The sequence below is a fragment of the Carcharodon carcharias genome, chromosome 12, assembly GCF_017639515.1.
Source record: "Carcharodon carcharias isolate sCarCar2 chromosome 12, sCarCar2.pri, whole genome shotgun sequence".
NCBI lineage: Eukaryota > Metazoa > Chordata > Chondrichthyes > Lamniformes > Lamnidae > Carcharodon > Carcharodon carcharias.
In genome coordinates, this window is record NC_054478.1 from 125,012,207 (window position 1) to 125,032,032 (window position 19,826).

The window sequence follows — 19,826 nt, forward strand, 5'->3', positions numbered from 1 at the left end:
CTGTACCCTTTGGCTGGAGCAACTTGTTGTCCCTAAAGCCCTGATGTTTTGGTCCTTGAAGCCGATGTAACTTAGTATTTTTTTTATTCATTCATGAGATGTGTGCGTCACTGGTTACGCCAGCATTTATTGCTCATCCCTAATTGCCCTTGAGAAGGCGGTGGTGAGCTGTTTTCTTGAATCGCTGCAGTCCATGTGGTGTAGGTACACCCACAATACTGTTCGGGAGGGAGTTCCAGGATTTTGACCCAGCGACAGTGAAGGAATGGTAATATATTTCCAAGTCAGGTTGGTGAGTGGCTTGGAGTGGAACTTCCAGGTGGTGGTGTTCCCATATGTCTCCTACCCTTGTACTATCCGATGGTAGTGGTCGTGGGGTTTGGAAGGTGCTGTCTAAGGAGGCTTGGTGAGTTCCTGCAGTGCACCTTGTAGATGACACACACTGCTGCCACTGTGCATCGGTGGTGGAGGGAGTCAGTGTTTGTGTTTGGGGTGCCAGTCAAGTAGGCTGCTTTGTCCTGGATGGTGTCTGGCTTCTTGAGTGTTGCTGGAGCTGCAGTCATCCAGGCAAGTGGGGAATATTCCAATGCAATCCTGACTTGTGCCTTGTAGGTGGCGGACAGGCTCTGGGGACTCAAGAGGTGAGTTACTTGCTGCAGGATTCTTAGCCTCTGACTTGCTCTTGGAGCCACAATATTTATATGGCTAGTCCAGTTCCGTTTCTGGCCAGCAGTAACCTCCAGAATGTTGATAGTGGGGGGATTCAGTGATGGTAATGCCATTGAATTTTTAAGGGGTGAAGGCTAGCTCTCTATTGTTGGAGATGGTCATTACCTGGCACTTGTGTGGCGTGAATGTTATTTGTCACTTGTCAGCTCAAGCCTGGATATTGGCCCGGTCTTGGACATGGACTGCTTCAGTTTCTGAGGAATCGCGAATGGTGCTGAACATTGTGCAATCATCAGCGAACATCCCCACTTCTTATGATGGAAGGAAGGTCATTGATGAAGCAGCTGAAGATGGCTGGGCCTAGGACACTACCCTGAGGAACTCCTGCAGTGATGTCCTGGAACTGAGATGATTGACTTCCAACAACCGCAACCATCTGTGCTAGGTATAACTCCAACCAACAGAGAGCTTTCCCCCAATTCTCATTTATTCCAGTTTTGCACGGGCCCCCTGTTGTCACATTCAGTCAAATGTGGCCTTGATGTCAAGGGTAGTTACTCTCACCTCACCTCTTGAGTTCAGCTCTTTTTTCCATGTTTGGAGCAAGGCTGTAATGTTATCATTACTAAGTGACCTTGACAGAACCCAAAATAAGCGTCAGTGAAGCAGGTTATTGTTAAGCAAGTGCTGCTTGATAGCACTGTTGCTGACCCCTTCCATCACTTTACTGATGGGATGGTAATTGGCTGGGTTGGACTTGTCCTGCTTTTTGTGTACAGGACATACCTGGGTAATTTTCCGTATTGCCGGGTAGATGCCAGTGTTGTAGCTGTACTGGAACAGCTTGGCTAGGGCCGTGGCAAGTTTGAAGCACAAGTCACCAGTACTATTGGTGGAATATTGTCAGGATCCATAGCCTTTGCAGTATCTAGTGCCTTCAGCTGTTTCTTGAAATCACGTGGAGTGAATCGATTATTACATTCATGCAGTTTACTCTTAATTCAAAGTTGTTAAAATCAAATTATTTGATAATTCAGTTAAAATTTGCTATTAGGCTGTGTTGATGAACTTACGTAGTTCAAAATATTGGATAATTCCATTTCTTTTAAGCACAATAATGTCTGAGATTTCAGGAGTAGACTGTGATTCTTGTTGATTATTTTGTACTGTTTCAATTTTGTAGGCTTGTTGGAAGTTAGAAAGAACAATATATAGCTTCATTCATGGATAAGTTCTCAGTCAGAACAAGAAGATTTGTTAGGATCAGCAACTTAAATGTAATCAATGATTGCAACATCAGTCTAGACTTTAGCTGTGCCCTTTTGAGACTGCATGGTACTGACCTATGCAGTCCATGAAGACAAAAACAGAGTTGGAGAAAGTTCTTGCTCCTGACCACTGTCTGCTAAGTCCTGTTAGAGGATGTTGATATTTAGCTTTACATGTGACGAATTGATCCATTTGCATGCTACAGTCATAGCATTTGTAAGAGTGGCCCAAGACGAAGCAGGTTATTAGTTGGGGTTGTAGCCTTCAATACAAGTGAGTGATACCGTGATGGAGAGCAGTGAGAGGAATTCGACTAACTAGCTCTAAGGATAGCAGGAAAGAAAGACCTGTATTTGTGTAGCACTTTACACAACATCAGGACATCTCAAAGCACTTTGCAACCAAATTTTGAAGTGTAATCACTGTTGAAATGTAGCAGAAACATAGCTGATAATGACCAGATAATTGATTTAGATGTGGGTTGAGGGAAAGTATTGGCCAGGCCACCAGAGAGAACTCCCTTGCTGCTTCTTTGAATGGTATCATGGATTCTTTGCATCTACCTGAGGGCAACCGGGGTGTCATTTTAATATCAGCAGCCCTGAAAGTGCAGCACTCAATCAGTACTGCAGTGAAATACTCTCAAGTCTCTGAAGTGGGATTCACGGGTGAGAAAGCTACCTACTGAATCATTGCTGACTACACGTTCCTCCATCTCCAAATAAGGGCAAACTGGAAATTAGGATGATGGGGCACAAAGAGAGCATCATAGAATGTTAAATTAGAATGCACAAAAATGAGCTTGTACTATGCTTGCAAATCCCATCGAAAGCTTTATAGGCCAGAAGCACCATTCTGAGTTGGCTCAGCAAGTCAGGGAGCTAACATGGAAAGGAAAAGCCTGTCAAATTCCCACTCCTTATTGCCTGCTGGTTGTAATTCATTTGGGTCTGCTGCAGATATCTGCTCAGGTTCATTAGTGTCAATTGATCCCATAGCTGTTCTATGGCTACTCCGTTATAGAAGTAGATTATTACTGATCTACATCTATCAGTTTTGCAGGACCCAGGAGTGTGACAGTGAAACAAGTCACTTGGTACAATCAGTTCAACATCTGTTCATGTACAGTTACGAAAATATTGTGTGTATGCAAATCCATTTGATGGTTTTTATGTAACCTGGAAAGATAAATTCCCTCTACTAATTGTTTTGCCGACAACACAGAGGTTATTTCTCTCTTGCAGCCTTTCTGTTGCCTTATTTCCGTTCTATTCCTTTGCTACCTTTTTCTTGATTTTTACAAATCCTCTTTGCAGGCTAGCAGAGATGAAGGTGAATGATCAAATGATCAAATATTGCAAATCTATAAATAGACCATTTTTTGGCCCATCTTGCATTTAAAACACTTCTCGAATGCCACTGAATTGACAACTTTAAATGGGATTTCCCAGAACAGCTAACAATTTTATGGAAGCTTCTGCTCAACTCATTTTAGAACTGTTCATTTCTGGGTGCTATTCGAAGAGAAAATGGCCACAGAATTCCTGTACCATAGAGTGATGAGATGCAAATCTGTGCCTGCAATCCTACCACACGCAAATTTCCTGCCAATACCACTGTCAGCAAGTGACAAGTACAATGATACTAAAGGTTTAACCCCTTCTTGGTCACGCAGGAAGAACAGTGACTTGTAACCTATGAGAGGATTGCTGGTGCCAATCGAACTGTACCAGAGTAAGAGTCAGCTACTTCAGAAGAGGGAAAGAAATGGGAAAAATAAGGAATAATGTTGGTGCCAAGTATTGTTAAATGTAACCTCATATTCAACCCAGAAGCGCAGTAAACAGTCCAGAGGATGTGGGTGTGTGAGTTGTAGCGAAGTTCAGTGAATTACTGTAATGATAAAAGTAACCTTGCTGGCTTATCTGCTTGAATGGTGAAGACTAAACAACAGATTTCGAAGAAGACCCACTGTCTGTGCAGAGACACAAACTGGCCACTAGCTGTTGAAACAGCAACGATAAATGAGCAACACTGTACACCCAGCCACTGATATGGTCACTGAGAGAGATTAGCTTCTCCCTTGTTTAATGTTCAAATGAAATATTTATCCAACTTCCCAAAGAAAGAATTTTTGATAATTGCTATCTCCTAACATGCAACATTTGGAAAGTTTGGAGAGGCAATTTTATGTAATGTTTTCTCAGCATTAATTAAAGCTAGCAGATACCCACAAAATATTTGCGGTGAAATTATTATCTCTATTGCAACAGAACAGGCTGGTGCTGTACTCCGGGAAGAGAGAGTCAGCACCTCTCCTAACCATACCCTGCGGAAATAGAGTCACCTCTTCGCCTGACCATACCCCAGAAAGAGTGAGGTGGCACCTCACCTGACAGTATCCCAGAGAGGGTGAATTGGCACCTTGCCTGATGGTATCCTTGAGAGGGAGAGAGAGTTGGCACTTTGCCTGACAGTATCACAGTGAGAGAGAGAGAATTGGCACCTCATCTGATGGTATCCCAAAAAGAAATTTGACATCCCACCTGATGGTACCTCAGAGAGAGAGAGAGAGTTGGCACCTCGCCTGATGGTATCCCAGGGAGAGAGAGTTGGCACCTCACCTGACAGTATCGAGAGAGGTGGCACCTCGCTTGATGGTATCCCAGAGAAAAAGAGAGGTGGGGTATCCTACCTGATGGTATCCTAGGGAGAGAGAATTGGCACCTCGCCTGACAGTATACTAAAGAGAGATTTGGCACCTCACCTGACAGTATCTTAAAATGAAAGCTGGCACCTCACCTGACGGCATCTCAGGGAGACAGAGTTGGCACTTTGCCTGAAAGCATCCCAGAGATAGAGAGAGAGAGAGCTGGCACCTCACCTGACAGTATCTCAAAAGTAATGTTGGCACCTCCCCTGATGGTGTTCCAGAGAGAGAGGGTCAGCACCTCACCTGGCTGTATACAGAGAGAGAGTTGGCATTTCATCTTGACTGTGTACAAGGAGCGAGGGAGAGAGTCGGCACCTCACCTGATTGTATCCCAGGAAAACAGTGAATATTGGCACCGTGCCTGACTGTATGTTGGGTAGAGGGAGAGTTGACACCTCCTCTGACTGTACCTCAGGGAGCTTACATTCTGCTGTTTATTTTCTCTTCTACTTAGCAAACACTTCCCTGAAACAACATTTTTATAAATTTGTCATCTCATCTCACCCGACCAAAAAAAAAAATTTAATTTCCACTGCTTACTTCTGTTCCAGTTGAAAATGGTGCCAAAAACTAAACCCAAGCCCTGAAATAATAAAACTAAACACAGGCACTGTCCTCCAAATAAACCCACCAACAGATGCGCTCCTTATTGTAACAGTTATTAATTGACTGTACTGAATATAAACATGGTTGATCTATTTGATAGAAACCACTTTGAATCTTAAACTGACCAATCGATATAGTTCAGACAGATAAAAACTGCCAATTATTTTGATGTTTGACTGATATGGGAAGCAAGTGTGGGTAGACTCATAGTTCCTAATGGGCAAGAGCCAGCGGCACCAAATTTTCAATTTCATTCACAAAGGTGGCTGGTGTGGTGTTACAAGTTTTGGGGAGGTCCCATATTCTCTTGGGTACAAAGATCTAGATTGCATTGCATTCAGGAGTTTTCCTATACTGCCCAATATCTAATCACACGGCAGCATAATACATCTCTGTGGTTGGAGCTGGATGTTGTTTTCATAGGTGCATTTGTGTACCTCTGCAATACTTCTGAAAGTGAACTGAGAAACTCTTGCGTGGCTAAAGCTGAGGCATGCAGTTTGGGGAAAATAAAGTGAGCTTGACGATACATCAAGCACCTGCTCTGTGAGTGGAATGGTGTAGAGGGAGCTTTATTCTGTATCTAACCTTTGTTGCACTTGCTGTGGGATGCTTTATGAGTCAGTGTAGAGGAAACTTTACCATCTGTGTTTTACCTGATCTGAGAGTGTTTGATGCTGACCTTAGGTGCCTGAAATGAAAATATTTCATATCTCATCTTTACATTCCTCATCATGGTTAGCATAAAAATTCCAAAAAAGGTTTTTTGAAGAATTGCTTGGTTGAGAGAACCTGATGAATTACCCTAATAATTTTTGGGGTGCGTATGTAGATAATTTATATCATAGAAAGTTGTTCCATTGCAGACAATATAAAACAATGTAAGAGACGAGATAATAGGGTGACTGAAAATTTTGAGACTATTTTTAGAAAGGTATAAAAGACACCTCAACCTAATAAGAACCTTTACTAAAGCTAATAAGACAGAGAACTAGAAGAATGAGAGAGAAGTGAAAGGAGAGGTAGCCCAAGTTTCAGGCAAGTGACAGAACAACCCAGTATCTGACACCCTACTTGATGTCTCTGAAGTATAGATGGTATTGCATGAGGTGATTGATAGGATGGATACCTTCTGCACCAGACAGTGCTACCACCACAGTAAGCCCATCAGACAATGGTCTTAAAAACTAGTAAATGAATCTCCTAATTGACTCTTTGAAAGTCCGTATACAAATCAACACCCAGCAGTCTAGTAGACCCATAAATCTGATTGTGATTTGAAAGCACCATGAACCACAATAAAGGTCAGTAAAGATGACCTCACTCCCATGTCATCTGATAATATAATGAAACTCTGTTTCAGCCAGGAGATTCTGATAAAAGCAAAAAACTGGGGATGCTGGAAATCCAAAACAAAAATAAAAATAAAAATGCCTGGAACAACTCAGCAAGTCTGGCAGCATCTGCAGAGAGGAACACAGTTAATGTTTCGAGTCTGTATGACTCTTCAACAGACTGATACTTGCCTCAGAGATAAAAATAAAAACTGCGGATGCTGGAAATCCAAAACAAAAACAGAATTACCTGGAAAAACTCAGCAGGTCTGGCAGCATCGGCGGAGAAGACCAAAGTTGACGTTTCGAGTCCTCATGACCCTTCAACAGAACTGAATAAAAATGGGAGAGGGGTGAAATATAAGCTGGTTTAAGGTGGGGGTGGGGAGGGTGGGGGGGAGAGAAGTGGTTGGGGGGGTGTGGTGGTGGTTGTAGGGACAAGCAAGCAGTGATAGGAGAAGATAATCAAAAGATGTCACAGACAAAAGAACAAAGAGGCGTGCCAAACATAGAAAACTAGCAGGCCTGGCTCTCAAACATACTGTGAGCTACTGTTTATTTCCTGATTATTTGAAGGATCTTTAAGCAACGCAAACTGCTATTCTGGCTATGTTCAACAACTTCTGCACAAGCTGGGAATGTTCTCTTGCACGTGGCGTAGTGTTGTACTAAGGCAGTGGCTTGGAGTCATAGGGCTAAATTTTTCACAGGCTTTGGGAGACTGGCATAGGTATGTTCCCGATGGTGGTCTCCTAATTGGGCGCCTCTGAATTCACATCCGATTAAGAATGGTGGGTGGTCGGCCTCTCCGACGCTGCTGGCCCAATCAGAGGGCTGGTGGCTCTGAAACCTCAGCAGCCCCATGGCAGGAAGTGGGAGCTGCTGCTGACAGGTAGATCAGCAGGGCTTCTCAACGTGGAGGCAACTGTGGAGAGGTGAGTTTAAAACAAAAATTCAAAGCAGGCAGGCCTCTGGGATTTGAGGTGAAACCCCTCAGGATTGCTCACTGGGGCCACCTTTTCAATACCCCCTCTTTGGAACATGGGATATTGGTGTGTGCTTATCTACTAGGACATAAGGGGAGATGCAGCTGGCTGTACATTCACCATCCAATTACATCACTAACACCCATAAAATAGTGCTTGTTCAACATGGATGTCTTTTGCCAAAAAAGTTCACGGGTTGTTTTTTCCCTTTCCCTTGCTGAAGGCAGGCACGCACGTCACATACTGAGAGGAACCAGAACAGTTGTCATTTCCAATTAGTGTTCTCAGATTACATTCCCAACAGTATTCCAATTCAACTGGCTTTAGCTCCCTCTATTAATGGTGTCATGACCATTGGACATTAAGTTGTCATGACCCTGGTATCGTTGGGTTCATTGTATATCTTTGTCCATTTGCCTTTTTAATTTTCAAAAAAAGATTAACCATTTGGTGGCTTAAGTGTAAAGCTTTACAATATTTTCAAGCTGAATCTGTTTTATAGCTAGAAGCGAAAGATGCGTTTTTAAAAATTTGGCATCTTTATCTCTGAGCTCCTCCATCAGTAAAGGCAGCCATATATGATGAGAAACCTCCCCTTGGCCTGGGCTGGATTAGCTAATCTTAGTGGAAAATTCAATCCAATTTTCCTTGGCATCCCGGGTTTGGAAAAAGAAAAATGTAGCCACAATTTCTGCTCCTGACTCTTATCCAGTGACTCCTGCTAGAAAATGCACATCTGTGGTTATTATGGCCCTTCTCCTGAAACTGCTGATTTTTGCTGGGTGTACTGACACAGCTACTGGGCACGGTCTGGTAGCCCCCTGACTCTTGTTGGCGAATGGGTGCATTAGTACTGGGGGCTCTAAAATACATGCAGTGTCCTCTTAACCTGAAGGCACTGGACTTTTGTTGGGGTCAGGTTGTAGAGATAATAGTTTCCCTCTGATGCTTGTCATGCCATCCTCTCCCTTCCAAGTCCTCTGCTCCTGAGGACTTTGCCTCAGTTTGGTCCAGTTCTAATGGTTCCTATCCCAAGAGACATTTATTCATGTATCAGCCTAGATAACATGTGTTGGCAAGGTATTTGTCTCTTGGTAGGGCTTGTCACAGCTGAGCTAATACTGAGCCAATGTCACACTTTTGCCTTGGGAGTCACTGGATAGCGACCATGATTTGGAACTCTGGCCTCATTTTTATTCTCTTGGTACCCTAGCTGAAGCCAGTTTTAACAAAGCCAATTGTAGCATCTTTATTGTTGCTGCAGTTGAGATTAGCTAACTCAGCAAAGTGAAAAACAAACTTGGGACTGTCTGGCCTCTATCAGGAGAACTCACACAGAGCTTTTAACTAGTAGTTGAACCCTCACAGGACTGGATACCCTTTGATGATGGGCATGTCTTCTGTCACGTGATATTGGCCAAAAGGATTTTCTGTGAAGTCAAGCACATACCACTCTCATTATAACATGATCTTTGGGAGCCCAGGCAACTTGTGTGTAATAATGAGGTGTGCACAGCATGAAGGCTTCATAATGCATTAGACTTGGAACTTGTAAAATAAAAGACTGTGGACTGACAGCCCTACTGTTGTAACTGAAAGCTTTGTAAAGCCTGAAGTGGAATGGAGCAAGTGTTAGAACTGAGAGCTTTATAATGAAGGTGGCATATATAACAACGCAAGAATTAGAGATGAGAGCCTGGTGTTCATCAGAAATTATAACTCATGAGAGCCTTGTGCTTAGGGTGGAGTGTTTAACCTCAGTGTTACAATTAAGACTAGTAATTAAAATTACATGTATGAAACTTGAACCATTTTTATATGAACACATACTGCAGCTGTACTATTAACATTCACTAACCTTCCTTCTGCCCTCCCTCTGGCTCTGTTCATAAAAGTTTCAATACTCTTCTGCTTTCTGTACCTAAAGAAGGATTCTAAAAAGGGTGCAGAAATATTCAGGAAATAAATAATTTGAAGCTATTTTGGATCCTTGAATGGGCACAGAGAAGAGACCGTCTTGACTAAGCGTCAAGAATATTGAGGAAATAGAGAAATAAGAAAATTAAGCACACTCTTCCTGCTTCCTCAGAGTGGGCTACAATGTTACAGCTCACAGACACAGTGAGACACTCTCACCCTGCTCCTTTACACAGACAGCAGGCTCCACATAACTATTCACAGACACAGTGAGACTCTTCCCTCCTCCTTCATTGAGTGGGCCCCAACATCACCACTCGTAAATGTGGTGAGTTGTGCATTGGTGGCCGTGCCTTCAGCTGCCTGGGCCCTGAGCTCTGGAATTCCCTCCTTAAACCCCTCCACCTCTGTACCTCAGTTTCTTCCTAATAGACATTCCTTAAAATTTATCTCTTTGGACCAAGCTTTTGGTCACATGACTTAATATCCCCTTATGTGGCTTGTTGTCATTTTTGTTTTATAATGTCCCTGTGAAGCGCCTTAGAATGTTTGTTACACTAAAGGACCGTATAAATACAAGTTGTTGTTCCCTGCAACGTCAACACTCACGGATATGGTGATACGCTCTCTCTCTGCTACTGCACACGAGTGAGTCCTAACATCACTGCTTGCAGATGGGGACTTATAGTTCCTAAACAAAAACAGAATTACCTGGAAAAACTCAGCAGGTCTGGCAGCATCGGCGGAGAAGAGTTGACGTTTCGAGTCCTCATGACCCTTCGACAGAACTTGAGTTCGAGTCCAAGAAAGAGTTGAAATATAAGCTGGTTTAAGGTGTGTGGGGGGGGGGGGGCAGAGAGAGAGAGAAGTGGAGGGGGTTGGTGTGGTTGTAGGGACAAACAAGCAGTGAAGTTTTGTTCTTTTCTGCCTACCTTATAGTTCCTATCCTTCCTTGGGCACCGACTGTGAAATAGGCATCACAAAGGCCAATGAGATCGCCCGGTGAGCCAAAATCATGACACTTAATAACACTGGATAAAGATAATTTCTGTACTATTAAAACTGATAATCATCTCTACAGGCATGACTAGAACTGCATGATAGTCTTTCTCAGACAGGTGATTGTAGTAGACTCAAGTCTTCAGGCAATGAGATTGTAACTCTTTCGATTACAAACACGTTTCCATCTGTTCCTATTCAGATTAAGTTACATTGTTTCATAGTTTGCCATTGTGAGATTTGAACTCTTGATCTTGGGGTTACAAGCCCAGTACCATAACCACTTGGCTATTTAGGCCAAGCCCAGCAATGAGATTGTAACTCTTTCGATTACAAACCCGTTTCCATCTGTTCCTATTCAGATGAAGTTACATTGTTTTATAGTTTGCCAGTGTGGGATTTGAACTCTTGATCTTGGGGTTACAAACCCAGTACCATAACCACTTGGCTCTTTAGGCCAAGCGGCAATGAGATTGTAACTCTTTCGAGTACAAACACGTTTCCATCTGTTCCTATTCAGATGAAGTTAAATTGTTTCATAGTTTGCCATTGTAAGATTTGAACTCTTGATACTCTTTTTGAGTAAACCTGTTTCCATCTGTTTCAGATGAAGTTACATTGTTTCATAGTTTGCCATTGTGAGATTTGAACTCTTGATCTTGGGGTTACAAACCCAGTACCATAACCACTTGGCTATTTAGGCCAAACAGCCTTCCTCTTGTAACTCTTTCGAGTACAAACCCGTTTCCATCTGTTAAGATGAAGTTACATTGTTTCATAGTTTGCCATTGTGAGATTTGGACTCCTGATACTCTTTTGAGTAAACCTGTTTCCATCTGTTTCAGATGAAGTTACATTGTTTCATAGTTTGCCATTGTGAGATTTGAACTCCTGATCTTGGGGTTACAAACCCAGTACCATAACCACTTGGCCATTTAGGCCAAGCCTTAAGACAATTGTTCATCCTGTAACTATTTCGAGTACAAACACGTTTCCATCTGTTCCTATTCAGATGAAGTTACATTGTTTCATAGTTTTGCCGTTGTGAGATTTGAACTCTTGATCTTGGGGTTACAAGCCCAGTACCATAACCACTTGGCTATTTAGGCCAAGCAAATAACCATGTTCAATGTAACTCTTTCGAGTACAAACACATTTCCATCTGTTTCAGATGAAGTTACATTGTTTCATAGTTTGCCATTGTGAGATTTGAACTCTTGATCTTAGGGTTACAAACCCAGTACCATAACCACTTGGCTATTTAGGCCAAGCGGCCATGAGATTGTAACTCTTTCGAGTACAAACCCGTTTCCATCTGTTTCAGATGAAGTTACGTTGTTTCATAGTTTGCCAGTGTGAGATTTGAACTCTTGATCTTGGGGTTACAAACCCAGTACCATAACAACTTGGCTGTTTAGGCCAAGCGGCAATGAGATTGTAACTCTTTCGAGTAAAGGATGAATGTGGAACTCACTGCTCAGGTAACTCTTTTGAGTACAAACCCGTTTCCATCAGTTTCAGATGGAGTTACATAGTTTGCCATTGTGAGATTTGAACTCTTGATCTTGGGGTTACAAATCCAGTATCATAACCACTTGGCTATTTAGGCCAAGCCTTATTTTATGGAACGCTTCACGAATTTGCGTGTCATCCTTGCGCAGGGGCCATGCTAATCTTCTCTGTATCGTTCTAATTTTAATATATGTGCTGCCGAAGCGAGCACTTTTTAATACTACTAACTTTCTTGTAGCTTCCACCCAAAGTGTTCCAGCTGTAACTCTTTTGAGTACAAACCCATTTCCATCTGTTTCAGGTGAAGTTACATTGTTTCATAGTTTGCCATTGTGAGATTTGAACTCTTGATCTTGGGGTTACAAACCCAGTACCATAACCACTTGGCTATTTAGGCCAAGCCTTTCGAGTACAAACCCATTTCCATCTGTTTCAGATGGAGTTACATAGTTTGCCATTGTGAGATTTGAACTCTTGATAATCTTTCGAGTACAAACCTGTTTCCATCTGTTTCAGATGAAGTCACATTGTTCCATAGTTTGCCATTGTGAGATTTGAACTCTTGATCTTGGGGTTACAAACCCAGTACCATAACCACTTGGCTATTTAGGCCAAGCTATAAATTTAAACACTGCAGGTCCCAGTGAGAATTGAACTCACGACCCCTGGTTTACAAGACCAGTGCGCTAACCACTGAGCTATGGAGCCAACTATTTATAGTTTTTGCCATTGTGAGATTTGAACTCTTGCACTTGGGATTACAAACCCAGTACCATAACCACTTGGCTATTTAGGCCAAGCGGCAATGAGATTGTAGTGTTGCCTCATGATGGTGTGTGTTAATTTGGTAATTAAGGTACTTCAAGCAATACAGAAAGAGCTGTTTGCAGATTCGATGCCTCAGTGTCGAACACCACTGTGAGTGATGGTATTGCATCTGCTGTGTAAGAGGGACAAGAGAGACAGGGTCTAACTGTGTCTGAGTGGCAACATTGGAGCCTGCTGTGTCACAGAGGAGGGAAAGAGTGTTTTATTGTATCTGTTGAGGACTGCCCTATGGGAAGGAGCAGGAACAGAATGCCCCACCGTGTTTGCCAATGAGTAGCATGCAGGAGCTTAAAATAAGGGCAAAGGTTTATATTTGTCAATTATTACCTGAGAGCAGTTGGAAGATTAATTTCAGCATTGTTACACTGTTGCAGCTAGGATCGGTTGTTTTCTTCTCTTTGTGGGTACCGGTGACAGACATCTTATGAATAACTGCCCGAGAGGTCTGTTTTGTTGAAATGATGACAACAGACAACCAGACAATCAAATCCAGTTGAAGTCTCCCCACTGTGTTGAGACACTTGTCAGGCTGTAATTGGGAATACCAGCATGCCATAGAGTGTTAGTAAACTGCATGCATTCCATGCTTATTACTTTAAAAAGAAGGTGGCTTGCACCAATGTAACACATTATCATATCACAAAGTGCTTCACAGAAATGATTTAATTTTGAAACATGGATGTTGTTTTCATGAAGCCGAAAGTGGCAGTAACTTTGTCTGCAGCAAGATCCCAGAGAGTGCATTGAGAAGACAAATCAATAAACCTGCTGTTAGTTGAGGAAGGAAAGTTGGACAGAGCATGGGATCTGAACAGGCAGGTGATACCTCTAAAAATTTAGGCATTCCTTTAGTGTTGTGCAGGAATGGAGTGGTGTTTTGAATCAGGAGTAGAGAGGTGTAATCTCAGACTGGAGTGGAGTTTGAACTGGTTTACAGCACTCACATCACTGACTGGGGTGAGGTTTGACCCAGAAATTCAAAGGCTGCTCCTTGATGACATAATTCGAAAATACGCCAGGTTTCCCACATAAACTGACATAGGTTCAACCTCCCAAGCACTCCTCTCTACTCCTTTACTGTTTCTGAATTGTCACACTGCTTGTCCAACATCTTTAAGGGGAGGCAGTGACATAGTGGTAACATCACTGGACTAGTAATCCAGAGGCCCAGGCTAATGCTCTGGGGACATGAGTTTGAATCCCACCATGGCAGTTGGTGGAATTTAAATTCAGTTAATAAATTTGGAATTTAAAAAAAGTTAGTCTCAGTAATAGGGATGATGAAACCATTGTCGATTGTCGTAAAAGCCCACCTGGTTCACGAATATCCTTTAGGGAAGGAAATCTGTTGTCCCTACCTGGTCTGGCCTACATGTGACTCCAGATCCACAGCGATGTGGTTGACTCTTGAATCTCCTCTGAAACGGCCTAGCAAGCCACTCAATTTTATCAAACCACTACAAATTCTACAAGAAGGAATGAAACTGGATGGATCAACCAGCATAGACCTAAGCACCGGAAATGACGACAGCAGTCACAGCCCTGTTGACCCTGCAGAATCCTCCTTATGAACATTTGGGGGCTTGTGCCAAAATTTGGAGAGTTATCCCACAGACTAGTCAAGCAACAGCCTGACACTCATATTCATGGAATCACACCTTACTGATAATGTTCCAGACACCACCATCACCATAACAAAAACAGAATTACCTGGAAAAACTCAGCAGGTCTGGCAGCATCGGCGGAGAAGAAAAGATTTGACGTTTCGAGTCCTCATGACCCTTCAACAGAACTAGAGGAGAGAAATGGAAAGCAATGAAGGTGAGCAAGGCAAAAGAGAGATACGGAAATCTTGTCACAGAGACGAACAGAACTTCTTCAAGGAAGGCATTTCTTGAAGAGCAGTGGCAGTCAATTAAACACAGAGATAAAAACAAAAAACTGCGGATGCTGGAAATCCAAAACAAAAACAGAATTACCTGGAAAAACTCAGCAGGTCTGGCAGCATCGGCAGAGAAGAAAAGAGTTGACGTTTCCAGTCCTCATGACCCTTCAACAGAACTAGAACCACCATCACCATCCCTGGGTATGTCCTGTCTCATCGACAAGGCAGACCCACCAGAGGTGGCATCACAGTGGTATACAGTCGGAAGGGAGTTGCCCTAGGAGTTCTCAACGTTGATTGTGGACCCCATGAGATCTCATGGCATCAGGTCAAATATGGGCAAGGAAATCTCTTGCTGATTATCGCCTGCTGACTGCCTTCAGCTGATGAATCAGTGCTCCTCCACTTAGAGGTAGCACTGAGGATGGCATGGGCACAGAATGTACTCTGGATGTGGAACTTCAATGTCCATCACCAAGAGTGGCTTGGTAGCACCACCACTGACCAAGCTGGCCGAGTTCTAAAGGACATAGCTGCTAGACTGGGTCTATGGAAAGTGATGAGGGAACCAACAAGATGGAAAATCCTAATTGGTCTTATGCTCACCAATCTACTTGTCGCAGATGCATCTATCCATCACAGTATTGGTAGGAGTGACCACCACTCAGTTCTTATGGAGACAAAGTCCCGTCTTCACATTGAGGATGCCATCCATTTGGTTGTGTGGCACTACCACTGTGCTAAATGGGATAGATTTTGAACAGACATGGCAACTCAAAAAAATCTGGACATCCATGAGGCGCTGTGGGCCATCAGCAGTAGCAGAATTGTATACAACCACAATCTGTAACCTCATGGCTCAGCATATGGTCTACTCTAGCATTACCACCAAGCTGGGGGAATCAACCCTGGTTCAATGAAAAGTGCAGGAGGGCATGCCAGGAGCAGCACCAGACATACCTAAAAATGAGATGTCAACCTGGTGAATCTACAACACAGGACTACTTGCATGCCAAACAACGAAAATGGCATGCAATTGACAGAGCTAAATTATTCCACAAGCAACAGATCAGATCTAAGCTCTGTAGTCCTGCCACATCCAGTTGGGAATGATGGTGGATAATTAAACAACTAGCAGGAGAGGGAGGCTCCACAAATGTCCCCATCCTCAATGATGGGGAGTCCAGCACATCAGTGCAAAAGACAGCCAGAGTACTGGGTGTATGATCAATCACAGATGCCAGTTTTCAGCCAGTTCAATTCACTCCACGTGATATCAAGAAACGGCTGAAGGCACTGGATACTGCAAAGGCTATGGGACCTGAAAACATTCCAGCAATAGCACTGAAGACTTGTGCTCCAGAGCCTAGCTGCACCCTTAGCCAAGCTGTTCCAGTACAAAACAACGCTGGCATCTACCCAGCAATGTGGATAACTGCCCAAGGATGTCCTGTTCACAAAAAGCAGGACAAATTCAACCTGGCGATTAACACCCCGTCAGTCTACTCTTGATCATGAGCAAAGTGAAGGAAGGAGTCGTTGACAATGCAATCAAGTGGAACTTGTTCAGCAATAACCTGCTCTCTGATGCTCAGTTTGGGTTCTGCCTGGGCCATTCAGCTCCTGACCTCATTACAGCCTTAGTCAAAACATTGACAAAAGAGCTGAACTCAAGAGGTGAGGTGAGAGTTACATGCCCTTGACATCAGGGCAGCATTTGACCGAGTGTGGCATCAAGGAGCCCTAGCAAAACTTGAATTGGGGGAAAACTCTCCACTGGTTGAAGCCATACCAAGCAAAAAGGACGATGTTTGTGGTTGTTGTTGATCAGTCCTCTCAGTCTTGGGACATCACTGCAGGAGTTCCTCAGGATAGTGTCCTAGGCACAATGATCTTCAGCTACTTCTCAAAGACCTCCCCTCCGCCATAGGGTCAGAAGTGGGGATGTCCGCTGATGATTGTATAATGTTCAGAACCAATTGTGACTCCTCAGACGCTGAAGCAGATCACGTCCATATGCAGCAAGACCTGAATAATATTCAGGCTTGGGTTGATAAGTGGCAAGTGACATTCGCGCCACACAAGTGCCAGTCAGTGACCATCTCCCTTTGACAGTCAATGACATTACCATCAGTGAATCCTCACTATCGACATCCTGAGGGGTTATCATTGACCAGCCATAAAAATACTGTGGCTACAAAAGCAGGTCAGAAACTGGGAATTCTGTGGAGAATAACTCATCTTCTGACTCCCCAAAGCCTGTCCACTATCTACAACGCACAAGTAAGGCGTGTGACGGAATACTCTCCACTTGGTGAGTGCAGCTCCAACAATACTCACGAAGCTCAACGCCATCCAGGACAAAGCAGCTTGCTTGATTAGCATCCACTACCTTCAATATTCTCTCCCTCCACCATCAACACACATTGGCAGCATCGTGTACCACCTACAAGATGCACTGCGGCAATTCACCAGGGTCCCTTTGGCTGCACCTTGCAAACCTGCGACATCTACTACCTAGAAGGACAAGGGCAGCAGATACATGGGAACACCACCACTTGCAAGTTCCGTTACATGCCACACGCCATCCTGGCTTGGAGATATATCGCCGTTCCTTCACTGTCGCAGGGTCCCTGGAACTCTCCCTCCCTGATGGAGCCCTGGGTGCACCTAAACCACATGGACTGCAGCGGTTCAAGAAGGCGGCTTACCACCACCACCTCAAGGGCAGTTAGGGATGGGCAATAAAAATGCTGGCCTAACTAGTGATGCCCACATCCTATTAAAGAATTTAAAAAAGTACTGGATGAGCAGAAATTTTCTCCAACTAAATATTGGGAGGACTTAAGCCATTGTCTTTGGTCCTCGCTACAAACTCTGTTCCCTAGCTGTCGACTTCATCTCTGTTCATGGGAACTATCTGAGACTGAACACCTGTTCACAGCCTTGATGTTTGTATTTAATCTGAGGAGAGCATCCATGACATCACCTACTTCAGCGTCTGTCATGTTGCTCTACCCTGCTGCTAAAACCCCCAGGGGACTATTTCAGTGTTCCCCTGGCTGGCCTCCCACCTTCCACTCTCATACACTCAAGGCCATCCAAAATTCTGCTTCTCATTCACACATCATTCTTGGGCTTGCTAACCTACATTGGCATCTGGTTCAGCAACACCTCAATATTAAAATTCTCATTCTTGTTTTCAAATCCCTCCACTGCCTCACCACTCCCTGCCTCTAGAACCTCCTCCAGCCTTATAACCTTCTATTCTTCTAATTTGAGCCCCTTGCACATCCCTTATTTGAATTTCTTCACAATTGATTGCCTTGCCTAGGCCCTAAACTCTGGAATTTCCTTTCTAAACCCCTCCATCTTTCCTCTTTTATGACGTTCCTTAAAACTTATGTCTTTGATCAAGCATTTGGACAGCTGACCATATATCTCCCTTACGTAACATAAGAATATAAGAAATAGGAGCAGGAGTAGGCCACCTGACTCCTCAAGCCTGCCCCGCCATTCAATAGGATCATAGCTGCCCCAGGCCTCAACTGCTCTTTCACGCCGGCTCCTCATAGACCTCAACTCCTCAATATTTAAAAAATCTATATACCTCCTCTTTAAATACTTTCAGTGATCTAGCCTCCACAACTTTCTAGGGTAGAGAATTCCAGACATTCACTTTCCTCTGAGAGAAGAAATTCCTTCGCATCTCAGTTTTAAATGAGTTTCCCCTTATTCTGTAACTATGTCCCCTCGTTCAAGATTCACCCACTAGTGGAAACATCTTCTCAACATCTACCCTGTCAAGCCCCCTCAGAATCTTGAATATGTTTTAAGATCACTCCTCTTTCTTCTAAACTCTAATGAATAAATGGCAGTTTAGCCATTCTTGATAATTCAACCCCTTCATCCCAAGAATCAGCCTGGTTAATCTCTTTTGAACTGCCTCCAATGCCAGTATATCCTTTCTTAAATATGAGGACCAAAACTGTACACAGTATTGCAGGTTCGGCCTCACCAATACCCTTTCAGTTGTAACAAGACTTCCCTATTTTTAAACTTCAGCCCCCTAGCAATCAGACCAAAATTCCACTTGCCTTCTTAATTACTTGCTGCACCTGCTAACTTTTTGTGTTTCATGAACAAGAACATCCAGATCCGTCTGTGCTGTACAGTTTTTGGAGTATCTCTCCATTTAAATAATAATCTGCCTTTTGATTCTTCCTACCAAAGTGCATGATCTCACACTTTCATACATTAAACTCCCCATTAGCCAAGTTTTTGCCCACTCACTCAATCTGTCTATATCCCTCAGCATTATGTGGCACAATTTCAAATTTTGTTTGATAATGCTCCTTTGGAGCTCCTTGGGACATTTTTCTAAATTTGTGGGGATTTAGGGGTAATTAGCATTGTGTTTATGCCACTGGTCTAGTAATCTAGAGGCTTATACTAATGATCCAGATGCATGAGTTCAAATCTCACCATGGCAGTTGGAGAATATAATTTCAATTAATTAAATAAATTTAGAATAAAAATATAGTATCAGTAAAGGTGATCATGAAGCTGCTGGATTGTTTTTAAAAATCCATCTCGTTCAGTAAATGTCCTTTAGGGAAGGAAATCTTAAGAACTTAAAAACTAGGAGCAGGAGTAGGCAATTCAGCACCTCGAGCCTGCCCCGCCATTCAATACGATCATGGCTGATCTCATTTCAGCCTCAACTCCAATTTCCCGCCCCCTCCCCATAACCTTTCAACCCGTTACTAATTAAAAATCTGTCTATCTCCTCCTTAAATTTATTCAGCGTCCCGGCATCCACGGCATTCTGATTCATGACCCTTTGAGAAAAGTAGTTCCTCCTCATCTCTGATTTAAATCTACCAACCCTTAGCCTAAAACTATGGCCTCTTGTTCTAGAATGCCCCACAAGGGGAAACATCCGCTCCACGTCTACCTTGTCTATCCCCTTTAGCATCTTATATACCTCAATCAGATCTCCTCTCATCCTTCTAAACTCTAGAGAGTACAGGCCTAACTGCATAATCTCTCCTCATAAGACAAAGCCTGCATCTCTGGAATCAATCTAGTGAACCTCCTCTGAACTG

The 19,826-nt window shown here is 43.3% G+C and overlaps 1 protein-coding gene and 2 non-coding genes across 5 annotated transcripts in view; 1 reads left to right on the top strand and 2 right to left on the bottom strand.

The window, feature by feature from the left end:
* Window positions 1–19,826, top strand: part of bmpr2b (bone morphogenetic protein receptor, type II b (serine/threonine kinase)) — a 333,412-nt gene that overhangs the window by 237,072 nt on the left and 76,514 nt on the right. The window lies entirely within an intron of this gene.
* Window positions 12,110–12,216, bottom strand: LOC121285410. The gene has a single exon (XR_005944685.1). It is a non-coding gene; the product is annotated as a U6 spliceosomal RNA (small nuclear RNA).
* On the bottom strand, window positions 12,641–12,713 carry trnat-ugu. Its single transcript has one exon. It is a non-coding gene; the product is annotated as a tRNA-Thr (tRNA).